The sequence below is a fragment of the Rhea pennata genome, chromosome 6 (genome assembly GCF_028389875.1).
Source record: "Rhea pennata isolate bPtePen1 chromosome 6, bPtePen1.pri, whole genome shotgun sequence".
Taxonomy (NCBI): domain Eukaryota; kingdom Metazoa; phylum Chordata; class Aves; order Rheiformes; family Rheidae; genus Rhea; species Rhea pennata.
In genome coordinates this window covers 36,384,054-36,398,314 of record NC_084668.1, presented here as the reverse complement: position 1 = coordinate 36,398,314, position 14,261 = coordinate 36,384,054, and the positions used below count along the sequence as shown (strand labels likewise).

The following is a 14,261-nucleotide window of genomic DNA, read 5'->3' as shown; positions in this document are numbered from 1 at the left end:
TGATGAATACGTGGTTCCTCCTAAAAATTTCACTTGTTTTCCTATTGCTTCTATTTTTCACTCTGCCAGCTGCTAGAAGGGAAGACAACATCCATGCTTTTCTGTGCGCCCTTCCTTCTCCTTGAAGGGAGCACTCCATGTAACTGCTGAAAATGAGACTCCTCACATCTTCTATGCATTTTACAAATAGTCTGTGAAGTCCCCAGCCTAGAGCAATCGGACATTTCTTTAGGAAAGTAATTCCTTTCCTTCCTTGCTGGGTAGGAATTTATTGTTGATACTCAAATCAACCTGACAAATAGCCTTTCAACTTTCACAAGACTGATCTTAAGATACCATTGCTGCCAAGTACTGAGTTACTTTTTGATGGACATACCTGAGCAGAGGTGAAAAAAAGCCACCTTCTGTTCCCCTGCTTTAGGGAGAACTGCTCTCCTGACATGTGACATGCTCAAAGATGGCCAAAGGAATTGACAAGTTTTAGCTGGTATCATTGCTTCACAAAGTTACTAGTGAGTGAAAACTGATGGCCTTTCATTCTGCTGTTGCCTAAATAAATCCCCACTGCTTAACAGATAGGAGTGCTTTTCTTAAGCCCTCACACACAACTATCATTAACTAAAATCCAAATAACTAAGAGTGTTGTTCATTGATACAGACCACAAACTCACAAAATGCGTTCTTTTGGGAACAGTATGCAGTCATTCATGTTTCTATACAAGCCACTCAGAACCACACATCCAACTAAAAGGTCATTTTCTTAAGTTGTGCATTAAAGTGACAGATAAGCAAAAAATTACTTGGAGAAAAAGAGGTCTGCAGTTCATTTTTCTTTAAAGACTCAGAATAGCTTAAGGAGTTTTTCCACTATGGAAATTTAGTTCCTAAACAATGCAGTATCACATGCCTTTTTGTATAAAAGGTCTTTAGTCACCTGCAAAGAAGAATGGCTGCAGATGCCTGGGAAGTCCAAGACAGACATTTTTATTGCTATATTAAACAAAAACAGATTTCAACAATGATTAACCCAGCGTTAAATGGTGCAACAAGATCACTGTGATCCTCCTACTAGTAAGGAGAACAGCAGGAAGCAAAATGGCTAAAGGATAAATAAAAAAAGGAATGCTTGGCTTCTGGCATGGAATCAAAAATCCTATGTAAGATGCCTCATCACTATACAGGCACGAACTAGGCAAGTCAGAATGAAATCCGAAACAACCACGCATGAACAAGAAACTGCCTAGGAATAGCCAACAGTGTAATACAAAAGACTGAGGCTTTATTCTAAATCCAGCTCCAATCTATCAGTAATTTACCTTACCTAAAGCAACTGGGAGGCACATCCATAGCCTGTGAAACCTGTCCTCACTTCTGAAAGCAACTAGAGTAGACATGGCATTTATTTCACATAGGCTGTGCTGTCCTTTAAGACACAGCTAGAAGAAGAAGTAGCACCCTTCATGCAGTTAACTAGTTAGTCCTTCTACACAGGCTGTAAGAAACTTGAGTCAGTTATCTCCTCTCAACAGAGGTGATTCAAGCCTATTCCAACGACTACCAGGCTGGTCTGGAATAAGGGACTCTTCTTCCTGCTGTCAGGGCTGTGCCACTGCAAAAAATGACTTGAGTCTTCGGCTCAGGAAAAAATGGAATGCACACAGGTATTACACTGGATGAAGAAAAACAGTATAATTACCATTATCAACATAGTAATAGAAACATCTAAATGCTAACTTTTTAACGCAGTGCCACCTGCATTCATCTCAAACATATTCAAGAATAAAAGATAATAATCATGCATGACAAGTGGATAAACTTATGCAGATACCAACTCTGCATATAAAAAATGACTTTTGAGGCATTTGCAATCATAGTTCAGAACAACCCAGTCCTTAGCACTATTTCAAATAACTGAAATAAAAGCCACTTCAAGTAAATTTTTACTGCACATTTCTGAAACTGTACTGAAGGATAGCCCCAGTCTACATTATAGAAACTACATGCAGATGAATCTGCATTTAACTTTCTGCTTACATTCTTTATCAGTAACAGTTCTCCATTAAGAACTATTCACAAAAGGAGATTTCACAGAACCACTCACGCAGTCACTCTTCAGCATCTGGACTCAAACTGGGTATTATTTTAAACCTAGCTATTGACACACACATACTGACTTCACGGATGTCCTGATGAACATCACTTTAGAAAGCATATTTTGTCTTTCTGTTTTCTAACACTATATAACAAAGCTCACAATTTTACAGTAAATGTTCCAAAGCTAATAAAAATTTAAGAACTTCTGATTTTAAGTTACCATTGCTGAACTCAGTGTATTCCAAGCCAGTAATAAAAGAAAACCGGAGGGAACAGTCATAGCCACAATTAAATGGTTGCACATTTACTAAATAAGAAGAGAAATATTCCTAATTTTTATTATGAACTTGAAGAATGTGGACAAATATTAGGTATTTTAGAGAATGAGACAATTCAGTAATTCTTATTCTAAACTATAAAGATTTGGAGTAGCAAGCAATGAGCACAGACACAAAAGAGAAAAAAAATACAGAATTTAAATTAAGGCAATTAACCTGAAAGTAGAGTAATTCCGTAAAATGAACATGCTTCAGATGTCAACACCACTTTTGGTAAACTGCAAAAGGGAGCATAATTCATGAAATGGTTAAAAACATTTTGAAAACTACCAGTTTTCTATAACTAGTTAAAACCCATTTCAGTTTCGCAAACCAGCCTGCATAAAACACATATAGATAACTCCTATCTGAATGTAAACAACAGCCTGAAAAGGAGTTTGTCTTGATTTTTAAAAATGCTTTTACATCACAGAGATAAAAGAACCATTCAGTTTCATTTTGCTGAGGCATATAATCAGGGTCTAGAAGACATACACAAGGGCATAGTTTCTCTTTTCCCCTCAACAGCCCAATTAGTTTCTGCCTTTCACTGCAACTCACCACACCTTCAGTTTTACCAGTTTGGCATGTTGTGGATCATGCTGTAAATTGGATCATAGAAATTATACAGATTAAAACTCCTCATCTCTTTTTTGGGAAAGTATTCTTAAGCCAAACACTTCAGGAATCATTAAAGTCAAATAAGAGCTAAAGATATTTCAACTAGAAAGAGTAAAAAAGTTACCTCTAATTAAGGGCTTCTCTTTTGCTCTTGCTATATCATTTCACTAAGGGATCTGCTAGGAAAACACTTATCGGAACATGCAGTTCTCAGGACTGGGCTAGCACCATCAGAGAGGGAAGCAAGCTTAATAGCTGAGCCACAGTAACACAGGCATAGCAAATGCATCAGTGTATGGATTAATGACCGAAAATAGTTTTTACAACATAGGGAGCAACTTCATCCAAAGAAGCTGTAGATTTACTTTGTTCATGCTACCTTCTGCAGCTCCTACGGTCAAGCCTATCAGCAACACCTCATCTTGAGGAGATGTAAACAGGAGAGCTGGAAAACCAGCAAGCATGTATTCAAATTGTTTGCTTCTAACTATTTCTCTTTTCACTGATGGTATATTGTAAGGATCAATTTGTCAAGCAAACTTCCCAGAGTTAAACATAAGACTACAAACCTACCATTATTAAAAATAAGTAAATAAATAATGGAAGCACCTTTTTAATCACAATTAGAACAGCAGCATTGAGGCAAAACAGTCTCACCATCATCTGTTTATTCCAAAAACACAAAATTCTAGTCAAGAAAACCACATCTTTTTGATTTATACTTTGTAAACGTAGCATTTGCACAGTATGCAATAACCCACTCAATTTTTAACGTTGCACTTAAACTCAGCAGGCAATTTCATAACATGCACTGAAGAAATGCAAGTGCAAAGGTGTTATCAGTGTAAGAATTCAACTGTTTGAAATGGGATTATTCTGTCATCAACACTTGATACGTACTATTGCAATTCTAATGCTATTTAATGAAATAGCCTTCAAAATCCAATTTTACAAGCAGACAATGCAAATTTACCACTTACAGCTTCAGTAAGGCTAGTAATTAAGTCTTTAGGACACTGCTGAAAACATTTTTGATCTCATGACTAGTACGTAAATTTCAGGAAAAAAAGAATAATTTTGAGAGAGTAATCATCAAAGAGTTTGCAGTATTTTCTAGAAACATCTGCAGTTTTTGACCAGTCACTGGGACATGCCGTTAGGATATCAGAAGCAGAAACTAGTTGCTTGACAATAGAGATTCTAGGTTGGGGAAGCACTTTCACCAGCACTCTGTAACCCAGTTCAGACATTAAGATTGTGATCCCACAGAATGAACCACCTCTTCTGTGCTGAAGATGGCTGTTCTTAGAGCAGATTGGTAGCAACAAATTAGCTCCAAAGCCTTAGAAATATCATATTTGAAAGAACAGACTACAGTTCTTGCCCAAGAGAATTAGCACCAAGATTAAGTCTGCTTATCACTGAAAAGGGACATGCTCTACTTGGAACTTCTCTTTAGGGAGGAAAAGAACAAAACTGGTCCTTCCTAAAAGGAAATGTCACAAAGGTATAGCTAAAGGAAAAAAAAAAAAAAACCCACACTGCCAAAAGCAGTTCTATCGTTACTCTAGACACAGAGCAATTACACTTTTGTTTAAGCGAGTATTAGGGACAAAAAGATATGCCAGGAATATTACAGGTCCTATAAATACAGGAAATCAGTAAGTCTTTGGGAAGAGGGAAGGACAAGATGAGATGGAACTACGGCACTGTCAGGAAAAGAGCTTTATGTCAGCCACTGCCTTCACCTCCTGCTAGCCCATGGACAGAAGTTTCTGCCAGTCCTGTGCAACCACTCCTGAAGCTTTCTGGAGGGGAAAGCTTTCAGAGAGGATGAAAGATGCCAGTTAGTTCCCCCAGCTCCCTTCCATGCTTCAGAACAGATGTTTGATTTAGCATATTTTCCCCCACTTCATATGTGCATTTGAAAGAAATGGTCAAGTTCTCTATTTAACTTCTCAGAGACATTTTAAAAAAACAGAGTGCAATACTGACACAAGTAATAAACTAATTAGAGCCACAGACCTAGAGAATGATGTCACTCTGCCTTTCTCTTTCTAATTCTTTTCTGCTAAAAATCAGCTACAATGTTGTAACAAAACACGTGTACGGTGATTTGGATCTGTGCTTAATATAGCTTAAGCAAAATAGCATTCCATGTTTTAATATACGAATACATCTGCTATTCTAAACACTTATATTGGCAGAGTACCGGTTCTTACACATCTGCATTTCAGCATATGCTAAAGACAAGAATTTGAACAAGATAACACTGATGTTTCTATAAGGATTGTAATTAAGACAATTAAGACAAATTTCACGCAAGACAAGAACAATTCTTATTCAGTTTATAATTTACTCTCTTCAGTATTGATGCATTTTTATCATCAACAACTTGAGTTCTTCAAAACTTTAAAATATTTACTCGGAAAAGTTAACAGTTTTGCTGGTATGTATAAACATTCCCTCACCAGATTTACTGTAATACCCTTATATAAAATCTTTCATCTTATATTTCACTCTCTTAACAGGAAAGGCCAGAGGCAACAAAGATTCAAAGATCTGACTATATCAATTTAAACGTATCTAGTGAGATTAGCACTACAATAAATAACAGGTAAGAGTAACGTTCCCTGACTAAAAATATTTTTTTTAGCAGCTCCTGCTTTCTTTTCACATTGTCCTCTCTACAGGGGTCAACTAACTCACTACTGAATAATGACAGAAAGGGAGAGTTTTTCCTAATATTTCTCTTACAACTACTTTCAAATTCTCGTGCAGGTGGTCTTTCTCCATACTATTCTTAACAAAGTGGTAACACACAGAATGAGACATTTCAAGTGTTCTTCATTACCAGACCCATGAAAAGAAGAGCAAATTAAACAAAAAATATCATTCTATGTAACATTTTACATTGAATATTTTAACTACAGTCTGCCCCAGCAAATAATTACTACTTCAGGCAAAACACAGAAGCAACTTTAACCCCTTGAAAAGTGGAAAAATATCAATCAACATATACGCATCAAGTCACATAAAGCACGCTTCAGATGCTTCTTTCATTCTTTACAAGATTTTCAACGATGAGAATGATTAGCAACTTGAATCATTATGGAATTTTACATGTCTTTCCCATAGGGACCAATATGCCTAAGTGGATATTTATTACTAGTTTCTAGGATTAACCTTACAAAAATAATACGCCCTTTCCAATGGACAGAGTTTTCAAGCAACTATAATGCTTGCAGATTAACAAGTAGAAATTTAAATCCATTGCTAATCTGAACAACAATTACAACTGAGGGAATTACAGTGCAAGTTTTTCCACTGGTATTCCCTAGCCTTGGGGACATTCTTAAAGGTGAAAAGCATTCAAAGTGTGTACTCAGTCAAAATACTGAGACTGTCAGTTATGATTGAACTATATTTTGAATGCCTCACTCAGTACTATAACATTATTTTTGCAACAGTTAATTTCCTTTATCAAACAAAATTAACATTTTCATTATGTATATTAAATATGATTACACACCAATCTACTGACATTCCTATATATTATTAAACCTTAGAGAGCAGTAAAATAGATGCGTATTCCCCTCACTTTTTCCTTTTTAAATATGATTTGTTCATCTGACATTGCCTGATTCAGCTGTAAAACCAAAGTATATTTTCTCCAGGTAATTGCAGAGAAAGAACATGAAACATCAAGAAACAAGTTCATACTACTTTTTATTTCATGCTGAGGGAGGAAATGTAAGTTAGGAAGTTTTTGCTTTGCTAACTACCTGTAACTGGCTCTGAATTTAATCATCAAAGTCTTCAAATTGAGCAGATATTAACGGAGAGCTGTGAAGCACATTATTTCAGTTATCTCCTCTACATAAAATTGTAAATTCATAAATAAACCTACTGTTGAACATACCAGAAAAACAGTATGATTATTTTACATCCTATCACACAAGATGTTTAGATTTTTCTGCTATTAATAACATCATCTAAGTTGTCTAATGACCAGGATTTTCCACATTATTATTCTCAGTATTCACCAAAATGGATTAGTAACTCAGATTTAACTCTGTCCCAGGTTGATAGATTTTTTTTTCCTCCTCCAGTGACTGAAACGTATCTTACGAATGACGGAAAGTTTACCATCACTAAAAATGGATTAATACCACATAAAGATGTTCAATTAAAAGCAAAAATAAATAGCTTTTCTTAGCAAGAAAAGTTAACTGATTTTATTTAAAATCTTGGTGCTGAAGGAAGAATTAAAGGAGCTCATGTTCATACTCTGACAAAATTCAGAGGGAAAGACAAACTAAACAACACAGAAGCTTTATAGTTGAAAAAAAGTGGTTTGGAGAAGAGGGGGAAAAGATACACTACACATTCAGATATTCAAAAGACTGTTTGAGACACCTTCTTGCGGGGAAAAAAAAGCCTCTTAAAATCAGTCAGATTGAACCATTACAGCTCCCTCTTTCAGTCAACAGGTGTTACCAGTACGGTGGTGTACCTTCTTTAAAACAAGCAGGCTGCAATATACAGGAAGTTAAAGAGAATTTATCTCAGTGCACTACTCCTTTGGAGGAAGAAAACAAACAAACAAACAAACAAAAACTATTTTAAATTCAAAATTAAAGGTAATGGTCTCAAGATATTATGCAAAGACTGCAGATTTAATATTACATAATGCAAAAAGGAACACTGACAGATTTTAATTTTTACATCATTTTTAAGAGATTAACGGCTGGTAAACCACACTCCTTTCCTGGACGATGGCTTGTCTCAGCAATACTTTTCTCTAAGTCACCCTTTATTAAGACAGAGAAACACTGATAGAAGAATTCTTCATAGCGTGTCATGCTATTCCAAAAGACAAGTCGTTTTAAGGAACCACCTATCGGAAAATGAAATTTCCGGGATGGCAACAAATAATTCATAGTGCCCCTTACCTCTTTGTTCTATAAATAGAGACTCAAGAATGTGCATTTCTGTAAGGTTTTTCGAGTGTCATCCACTGATATGAAATGCCACATGCCAATTTATGTGCAAAAAATCAGTTAATTCTATATTCCATTAACCATCACACCCATCAAAGACAGATATCAGCATATTAAAGCATAGACATTGTCTATGCTTTTATATAACTTAGTTTAAAATATCTCTCTAAAATTCAAATTTAAGCTACACTTCTGTTCTTCAAGACTCAGCAAGTGATTTTGCCGTTCCCCTATTTTTATAAGAAACTGTTCAGTAGAGAAAAGCTGACTAAGCAAAAAGCTAAATAGGAAGATTTGTTGTTTTAGCCATATTAAGTCTATCAGTAACCATGTAAATTCATGTTTCTGTGCAAAGGTGTTTTAAAAGCTGATGTGTCCATGTCTTGAGGACAAGACAGTGAAGGGTGTAAGAGGGAAAGAGGCAGAGACTACGTGTAAAACAGATCTGTGTGTGGGTATGATTCTACAGTTCTACAAAGAGTAGTTCCTCATTTCTCCATCGCATAATTGCAACCTAAAAGTATTTCTGTATGAGATACTGTACTTGTACCAAAGGGAGTGGACCTGCACCTTTCCAGTAGAAGAGAAACGACTTCACTTGTTCATCCACCTCTGAATACTTATAATGAGGTAAAAACATAAAAAGCCTTGAAATACTGTTAAAAAAAAAAAAAAAAAAAGCAGATATAGGGCACAAATACACAGGTGAGTATTTTCTGCCACACAAGACAACAAAACCAACAGGAACAAAATCTTCTGAAATTAATAGGCAAGTTATTTGCTTCTTAAAACAAGTAGCATTAATGTAGGAGATAAATGATTATACCTATCTCAATTTTATACAGGTCATATGATACTCATGGATACAGGCACTCCTTCTTCCCCTCCCACTACCAGTGATTTTCCCCCATGGAAAAAAAAATGACAATATACCACTCTCTCCATCTTCATGAAAACCAATGCAGATGTCAGCCTTGTCTGGGAGGCTCTTCACAAACCTGCCTGCGCTCAGCAATATGGATGGCTAAAAAGCTTAAAAGATTTTGGATTTTTCTTTTTTTTGGGGGGGGGGGAGGGGTTAACAGAAGATTGTTATGAACAATTCAAACCGTTCTTTCCCCTTTTGCACCAGGGAAAGAGGATTTGCGCGTGTTTTGTTCTCCGGGTCGCAGCACAGCGACTTGGCGATGCCCATGCAGGGGACCCGGTGCCTGCAGCTCCACAGGGTGGAGACTCGGCCAAGCTGACATTGTCTGGATGCCACAGACCACATCCCTCGCGCATCCCCGGCTTACTTCCCAGCCTCTTCGGAGGCATGCCACGCCACGGAGAGCAGCGGGAAGGAAGAAAGGAGGGAGGGAAAAAAAAAAAAAACGCCCCCACAGCCCCTCAAAACGCCGCCAGCCACCAACATTTAAACGCTCGTCTTGCGGCACCAGCCCCGATGGCGGAGCAGAGGGTGGGGGGCACACACACTGCGGACCTTCAGACCCGCGCCCCTCACGCCCGGCGCCGGCCGCAGCGGTCCCGCAGCGTCCCCCGCCCGGCCGGCAGCCCGAGGGGAAGCGGCGGGAAGCGCCACTCCCCGCCTGGCTCCGCCGCCGCCGCCCCCTCCCGACACAAGGCGGCTCCCCACTCACCTCGCCCCGGCTCCCGCAAAATGGAGGGGCGCGGCGGCGGGCACGCTCCCGCTCGCTCCCTCGCCGCGGCGCCGGCGCCCGGGCTCCGCTCCCGCTCCGCTGCTCCCGCTCCGCCTGCGGACCTCCGCGGCGGCGGCTCCTCCTCCCCTCGCCGCCGCTAACGGTGGCCGCCGGTGCCGGCTCCCACTGCCGCTCCCTTCCTTTCCCCCTTCTTGTTTCCGCCGAGCGCGAAGCCGCCGCCCGGCAGCCGGGGCACGTCCCTGCCCGGCAGCGGAGCCGCCGCCGCCGCTCCCGCCTCAGCCCCCGCCGCTCACTTCCGGCGCGCAGGCCGCGCCTCGCCGCGCCCCGCCCCGCCGGGCCCGCGGCCAGCGCCCGGGGGGCGCCCAGGGCCCGCCGCGCGCCGGCCGTTAACGGCTGCCGCCGGCCGGTGGGCCGTTGGCGCGCGGGCGCTGCCTCGCGGCGGGGGGGAGGGGGAGGGGCTCCACGCGGCAGCCGTTAACGGCCGGCGCGCTCCCGCGCGCCCCACATCGGGATGGGCAGCAGCCTCCGCGCGGGCGCTCCTCCCGTGCAGCTTCGCCCTTAAGCGGGGAAAAAAAAAAAATTGTAAATCTTTTCGGAAGGGGCACGAGGCACCGCAAATAGCGCGAGGCGGGCAGGCGTGGCCCCGGCGGGGCGCGGGCGTGCCTCGCACGCCGCCTCGGCCGGCTTCAGGCACCTGGAGCATGCCGCTCTCGCAGAAGGGAGACGATTACGCAAAATATTTACTTCTGTAAATACTAATTTACCCACAAGGTTGTGAGCTGGGTCAAAAGCAACACAGCGAAGCGGCTTTTAAAATACAAGTGAATACATGGAGAAAGTATTTGTACACGTACATACAATCGCGTCATTTGAAAGACAAAGTTCACACACAGAATATTAAATAATGAAAAAGAGACAAAAGTGCCTTGCTATATAAATTAGCCTTAGCACATATTTCCTTACAAATATGAGACAATAAAACGACATACTAACTGTTAAAAAAATCCTGGACAAGTTAAGGTCAAAGTTACGGAAGCAGAAATGTCAGTGTTTCAGCTGCAAGACGGAATTTCTCTTACAAAATAGTGGTCTGGAATAACAATACTGAGTTCATACAGTAGCTTTCTAGAACTGCAAATAATAATAATAATAATAAAATCTCATCTAGCCATTTCAAGTAACACGCTGCTACAGCTACACTGTTTCATGGTCTGTAGAAGTGTTCCACCATTAATAAATGTTGGGCACATATTATTTATTGAAAGTGATAAGTGCTTTAATTTTCACAGCCGTTCTGTACCTGCTGAGTATCAGCAGCGAGAGTGCTAGCAGTGATGATGAAACTGATGCTATCAACAGGTTTATCCTGAGCCTCCAGGTTATACTAATCTCACCATGCTCTCCTAATGATCTGCAGTGCCCCCAAATGGATTAGAATACCCCCCCCCCCAAAAAAAAAAAAAAAAAAAGAAAGAAATTAAGCACAGCATGTGCGTTATCAGTATAAACAGCAACTGGTGTGTGCCATTGGGCTCACCCCGCAGCACGGTTCCAGCTACACCTGCTCCTAACCCTGCGCTGGAGCAGCAGCCAGTCATGCTCCCAGCCGTAAAGGTTTGGTAACCACACAGCCAGAAAGGGTGTCAAACTTCATATGCTCAAGTATGAAATTATAGTAAAAAAATAGTCTGTGGCTAACTAATGCAAAGTCGGCATTTGACGTGCAGAAATGTTACTCCTTTAAGTCAAACTTGTTAAGGTGCCTTGAGTCTAACCAGACAACACAGCTAGATCTAATGCAATGTAGAAAGCAGAGCCAGATCACATTAAGCTGGAGGACTAGACTGGATCTATGTCCATCCTACAGAACCACTACCCAATTACATACATCAGCTACTAATATAAAATCATCCCCCAGGCCAGGAAAATAGCACATACCTGCAGCAGACTTCAGATAAGGTTTTTGAAGTAGCACAGGGGATTTAGTTTCATATCTTCTGACAAAATTAACAGCTAATAAAATAATAAAAATAGTTTAGCTCTGTGAATAGGTTAAAAGATCAGTTTAAATGTGTATCTGCTTCCAAATGGGAAAGGACAAAATAAATCATTGTTTTTAAATCAGGGCAATAATTCCATGGCTATTGACCCTTCCTTCTTCCTAAATGTTGTCTACCAATCTCAATTTTAAGTATTGCTAAACAATATTGGCAGCTGAGGTTAACTTTGAAACCTTCAAAAGGCTCTTTTATGTATTTGAATCATTCTGAAAAAGAAAATATAAATAAACAAAGGTTATCTAGGCTTTTGGTTTATTAGACAGTCAGGGGAATTTCCACAAAGGATGCAAGACTCATCTTGATTGCTTTGTTACCCAAGAAAGCTCAGAAATGCACAGCAGAAATCCCACTATCCTATGACAGAAGCTCAAATGCCCATGACTCCTGCCAGTGCTAATGGGAGAAAGTGCAGTCTGACTGTTTCCACCTGCTTCTTCATTAAATAAATTTTTGGCTAAAGTATTCAAGGTACATAATCATCAAAAAAGTCTCTTCTGTGCATCAGTAACTTCCTCAGCCCAGACTGTGTACATGCATGTATATATATATATATATATATATATATATACACACACACATATACACACACACATAGAGAGAGATTTATATATATATTTTGCTGTTCAAGTCAGCTATAATGCAATTTCCAAATGGGAGTTATGACAAAGTATTGCAGTCATTCTTTAAAACAGGTACAGCACTACAGCCATTAATATAAATAATTCAGCTCTTACAGTCTATAATTTAAAGTTTTCCTTTTCTCAACTTTTATCTACTGTTCCAAGTAAACAAGAATATCTTGAAGTGAATCTGATCTTGAAGCAACAAGCATAATGAAAAACAAGCATAGTCCTTAGTAAGAATACAGACTTGAATGGGAGCTACTGCGGCTTCAAGGCATCCTTCTGCTGCCTTGAACGTGCACCACGTTTATCCCTTTCAGAAACTGGTCATGTTGAAGATTAAGGTTGCTAAGCTTTCTCAGGGCCACTATTTTTAGAAATTATTCTTCTCAGCTGTACTATTTGCCTGTGGGAACAAGTTCAAACAGAGGAGCACCACAAACACACAGGAATCAAAACACCATTTTCTGACGTCATTTCATCAGTGCAAATCAGGAACATCTTGACTAAATCCAGCTGAAATGCTTCTGATTTTCAGTGGGATGACAACTCCAAATCCATGGCACAGAACGTGCTGTTATTGAAAATATGAGCACCCTCCTCTTTAAGGATTTATGATGATTTATAGCACAGAATGATTAAGCTAAAGTCAGAGAGGAAGTTTCTTTCAGAGTTAAGGTCTGAATCCTGCTCTCATCAGTCCCATGACAGTCTCTTGCTTGGAGATCTTTCTTCATCACAGACTCGTTAACTGAGATTCTTTGTATGGAAGTACCAGGGTTGTCATAATGCAAGATAGCAAATAATCTATCTATATCATTCATTATCGCACTGTAGGCCTCTCCTTTTAGAGAAAAGTTAAGTCATCTATCATATATCTCAGCAAATCAGCAGGGCTAATACAAGGCAAAAAAACCAACCAAATAAACAAAAAACCCCCATATCTTCTTGACCCCCAGAGCAATCAGCTTATACTGCTGAAGCAGAAAGCTTGTTTGTCCCTTGCTTTGTTTTAATCTAGCACACGCAGCTACAAACGTCGTCTTTGCTCACAAAGCTCCCTAAATCTCTTTTTTAATTCTAGTAAAGTCTTTGCCTTGATGACTGCCTATGGCAATTGGATTCCATAAGAGAAATTACACTGCGTGAAATAATATTGCAAATGCATTCTAGAAGATTTCACTCTATGAGTATAGTAGCTACAATTGCACTAGCCAGCTGAGCATTTGCTCTACCCTCAACAAATTCTCAGCTACATCATTCTATCATGATGTTATATTGTCTATATGATGATATATGCCTATCACAACTATCATTTACTCACAATGTCAGTCAGATCTTTCTGTGGAAGATGAAGGTGCTCAGCACTTCAGTTAGGTACATCATAGTTTAATCTTCCTTCATTTCCCCTTAAAATTCCCTTTTCACCACAAGGCATATTACCCTCCCTGTTACTCTTTTTCTCGTTCTCTTTATTCTGCACAGCTGAGTGTCTGGCTCCCTTTTAAGTCCTCTGAGGAAAATCCTGGTTCTCATCAACATATCTGAGCAGCACCTGTGCAGAATGCATATAAACACAGGCAAGCCACAGCAAACATGAAGGCTGGGATCTTCTGCTAGGTAAGGCACTGCAGTGGTTCTGCTCCCATGTTGAAGTTAGTGATTGATTTTAACAGGAGCAGGGCTGAGCTAATGCTGGCACTTTAGAAAATCCCACCCAAGGGATTTGGTGATATCAAAAGTGCTTGAGGCAGGTTAACTGTGGGGCATTTGTGCTAATAAGGAATGGTGCAATTGTCATTATTAACTTTCTTTCTCCAAAGTGTAATTAAAATGTACATATTTTATATCTTCAGGAAAAATTTAGTGTAAAAATATCTTT

General features: G+C 39.8%; 1 protein-coding gene across 3 annotated transcripts in view; it reads right to left on the bottom strand.

Annotated features, from left to right (window-relative positions):
• Positions 1-9,965, bottom strand: part of RAPH1 (Ras association (RalGDS/AF-6) and pleckstrin homology domains 1) — a 99,861-nt gene extending 89,896 nt beyond the window's left edge. For all 3 annotated transcript variants that reach the window (XR_009958843.1, XM_062579322.1, XM_062579324.1), the window contains exon 1: positions 9,676-9,965. The gene's annotated coding sequence lies outside the window, so the exon portion shown is untranslated. The remainder of the gene's footprint in view (positions 1-9,675) is intronic.
• Positions 9,966-14,261: the final 4,296 nt, after the last annotated feature.